This window comes from Pteropus alecto, unplaced genomic scaffold (assembly GCF_000325575.1).
Source record: "Pteropus alecto unplaced genomic scaffold, ASM32557v1 scaffold251, whole genome shotgun sequence".
Classification (NCBI taxonomy): domain Eukaryota; kingdom Metazoa; phylum Chordata; class Mammalia; order Chiroptera; family Pteropodidae; genus Pteropus; species Pteropus alecto.
Window position 1 is genome coordinate 2,899,081 of NW_006431048.1, and position 4,462 is coordinate 2,903,542.

General features: G+C 37.5%; 1 pseudogene; it reads right to left on the bottom strand.

The window, feature by feature from the left end:
- Window positions 1–1,409: 1,409 nt before the first annotated feature.
- Window positions 1,410–1,538, bottom strand: LOC112486192 (annotated as a pseudogene).
- Between the last annotated feature and the right edge of the window lie 2,924 nt (window positions 1,539–4,462).

The window sequence follows — 4,462 nt, forward strand, 5'->3', positions numbered from 1 at the left end:
GCCTCAGAGGTCCACAGCATCAGAGGGAATGAGTTGGTGGTACCCAGCCAGAACTAGGGAAGGAAAGAATGTGCCTGACCCCCAGGCTTCGGTGGCAGACAGTGACAGAATGCCCCTCAGCAGCCACCATTCCAGGTGCAGTATTGACCAGCAGGGGGAGCAAGGATCTGCAGGACGTGGTGTGGATCTAGGTCCCTTCTCCCTGGCTGTCACTAGGACAAAGTGAACCTTTGTCCATACCTCGTGTGGAAAGGAGGAGGGGCGCTGTGAAAGACTGCGTATTTACCTAAAGAGGCATCCTAGAATTACCTAAAGAAAACTTTCAGCATTTTGGGTCACACTAAGCGCACCACTTCTACTAAATCAATAGGAAAACACATTTTTCTCTGCATAAATAGTCACAGTGTAAATATACAGCTCTTACATGCCTGATAAAACCTGGTGTCTAGTCTTGAATACAAGAGTCCAGGCGAGACCTGGCCAGGATAGGGTGAAAAGGACCATAAATCCCTCATTCCAGATCTTATAAGATATATCTCAGTTAATCTAACCCAAGACTTCAGGCTCACTGCCAACAAAAACTTTTTCACACTACTCATGGAAAAGACCTAACCTTTAATAGTTAATTTTCATTGAATTTTTTCTTAACTAATGTTCAGTATAATACATGTGTTATAAGAAACTTAAAGAATGCAGAAAAGCATGCAGAAGAATACTTTAACCACTCATAATAATCCTGATAGTCATCAATTACTATTGAATACTTTGGCGTATAGTCCATTTTTTTTATCACACACAAATGAAATTGTTCAGTATTTTATAACTTTAAAAAATTTACAAAATGTTTGAACACTTTGCTGTATTATTAGATATTTTTCCTCGACATAATTTTTAAAGACTATATAGCAGAGTTTCCCAACACTATTGGCACTACTGACATTTCTGGGACAGATAATTCTTTGTTGAGAGGGAGTGACTTTCCTATATATTGTAGGATTTTTAGCAGTATGATTGGCCTCTACCACCTAAATATCCGTAGCAGCTCTCTGCCCCACAGGTTGTGACAAACAAAAAAATGTCTCCAGGCTTTGCTAAACGTCCCTTGGGAGGCAAAACTTCCCCCAGCTGAGAGCCATTGCTATATAGTATTTCATCCTATATAAATACCATCATTTACTTATAAATCTGTATTATTAGATGTATAGTCACAACATTATTGATAATTATTCACAACATTAATAATACTGGGATGGACAGCTCTGGTTGGGTTATTTGATGCAATTTACAAATTTCAGAAAGGTCAAAGAATATGCTTATTTTTAAGGCCCGTGAGATATATTGTCAATTTTTGTTCAGCAGTGTGCCTATTTATACTCTTATTGAGAACGAATGAAATTACCCGTTTTCCCAAACTGCTGCTAGCTCTGAAAATTACAATTTTCAAAGACTTTTGCAAAAATTTTCATATAATTTTCAATTAGCAATAATTGCATCTCGGATAAACCTCATTGGCTATGATACTGCCACTGCACAAACTTTCATATAATTTTAAGACAATTATTCTAGTTACATTTTATCTTGAAAAATCATCTTTGTTTTAGCCTGCCAGGATATTTTAGATTCTGTTTCTGTCTCTGACAACTTTTCTGTCTTTAGCTTCATGTCACTTGCAAATTCGATAAGAATTAAAACTTTGTAAAAGATAGAGTATAGCCTATATCTTGTAGCAGGCCAATGGAAATTGCTTGTCAATCCATTTTTGTCAGTCAGCATCCCTGCAACTGGGTCATTCAGCAAGTTCCTAACCCACTCAATTGTCCCAGCACCTGACATATTTTCTAACCTTTCCTAAAAGATACAATGAAAGAATGTTGTCAGATATTTCCTTGAGGTGTAGATATACTGGATCTACCACATACATTGGATGAACTATTCTAATAATCCTGTGAAAGAATAAGAATCCTTTACTTATGCACAGCCCTTTACAGTTTGGAAGCGGTTTTTAGCCCCATTTCATACAGTGCTCACACAACCCCCTGATGTTGTGATGAGGAATCTGAGGCTTTGGGAAGTTAGGTAACTTGTCCAAGGTCACAGAGGTGGTTAAGTGGTAGAACTCAGAGACAACACAGGGTTCCTTCCTCCTCTCCCATGACTAACAAGACTTAGTTGGTAATGCTTTCTTCTAGTGATTGTTGCTTCCTTTCCCAGCCCTCACTAGTTATATTATTGTACTAAACCGCACAATACCTGCTTAATAAGTCTTCCCTTTCCTGGACTGTGATTTAATAAGTTCTCACATTCTTTTGAGACCCTAGAGAGAGATTTTTCTGTGCCAAAAAAAAATCAAATTATTTAGAGTGAGTTTGAAGCTCTCCTTCAAACTCTTAACCAATATTGACTTTTTTTGTCTTATTATATACCTTCTCTATAAAAAAATCAACAAATACCTAAACAAGATCTAATTATAATTTTATATTATATTTAGTATATTAATATGTACTTAGTTACTGTGTATATAGATATACTATATATTATATATAATGCTATAAGTGTATTATATATAATACTATATATATTATATATATATATTAGAGAGAGAGGGAAACTGCCTTATATTTTGTCCTCTAGTTTCACACCCCACAAATAACTACTGTGAAGTTTAGTGTGTATCCTACCAAGCACTTTGTTTTGTTTTTTTTGTTCGTAAACAAATGTGTAACATGCTTTTTATGTGTGCATATGTGTGCGTGTGTATATATAGATACAGATTCAGAAAACTGTTTTCCACTCCAAGATCACATGTAAATTTATTTGTGTTTTTCCTGGTATTTTAAAATACATCTTAAATTTATTTAGATATAAGAAATGACGAAAGAATCCAGCTTTTTGTTTTTCAAAATGGTTAGCCACTTGCCCCAACACTATTCGTCTTTTCCCCCACTGGAATGTCACTTTTACCATATAGTAAATTTTAAAATGTGTTTGGATGTCATACTTTTTAGTCCCATTTTGATTACTTTTTTGAAAATTGTTAGAATTTTCCTGACTGTTTGTTTTTGCCTATTTCTTCGGCTAAACTTTTCGTCTTAGATTTCAGGTTCTTCCAACCAAAGATCATCCTATCCTTTCCAGTAGAGCGATCATTCCCTTTGACAAAGAGAATGAATAATAGTTGCAGAGTGTTCACTTTCTTTTCCCCTCCATCAACATTATGTAGTTGGCCCCAAGCAGTGAATTCAGGTCTTCTTCCTTGAATCTCTTACTCTGGCCTTAATTAAAGCAGCCCTTCTTGTTGTCTACAGTTTTTGTTACAATGCTCGGTCACCTGGGCTTTCCAGGCACTCTCCTGCAAGGTCTTTAATACGTGCCCTCCTCGTTTCTGTGTTTTAGGATCTGAGCTCCCCTCTCATGCAACCCCTCTCATAAAGGAATTAGATTCCTTTATGTATCTCCTCCTTTTCTTTTCACTGAGATCACTTCCAATTACAAAGTATAACAACACATTTTCAAGAACTTCCTCATCTTGTTGGGCCACATCTCCTACTCTGAGTATTTTAGCTTCAAGGGAGGACATTCTTTCTATGACAGTCACCTTCACAGCCTGAGCTGAGAGTTATGCACCCACAGACTCCAGCTGCCCTCCTACCTCAAGCCTTAATTCCCTGTCGATGAGTAAAGGAAGGAAGGCTGCCACCAGCATCTTGTCATTCAGAACTGGTAACCCCAAAGGCTGAATTCCCTGTAATCATCAGGATTTTCTGCTATTCGCTGTCTGGAAAAAGGATGGATCAACATTCTTGCCCATCTTTTCCCAAGTGCAACCGTTCTTAATCCTGGTTGCATCATTAAACACCTAGGGGGCCTTAAAAAAACTACCAGAGCCAGGGCCCCACCCCATAACAACTGAACCAGAATCTCTGGGAATGGGGCCCTGGCACTGATAAGTTTCAAAATATCTCCAGGTTGTTCTAATGCGCAGCCGGAGTTAGAACCAGTGAGCTGGATGCTTCAGGCTTCACTGGTGTGCAGTGCTGAGCTTACTTATGTATATGGAAGCTAGAAAAACTTGAAAAAAAATCAAGGAAAGAAGTTTTTCCAATATTATTCTTCAAAACGTTCATAATTTTTTATTAGGATTAAGTAATTAAGTTACTTGTGATCTCTTGCTACTTTTAACTCTCCTGAAAATTGTTTCTAAAAAACATTCAAAAGGAAGCTATATGTGTATATCTGCCCACATTATCATTTCAATACAGGACCCATGCAGCAAAAATAGCTTGGCTCTAAGACTCGAGGCAGCAAAGTAAGTGACAGTAACAAACTGCTATATTCATCCAGACCATAGAGTGAGCAGCACATGCAAAAAATGATGGTTCAAATGTTGCTGCATCACTGGATGTTCAACCTGGCATCTAGGCTGAGAGTCTGCCAAGCAAATGACTCCTCTAACAGGATGTTA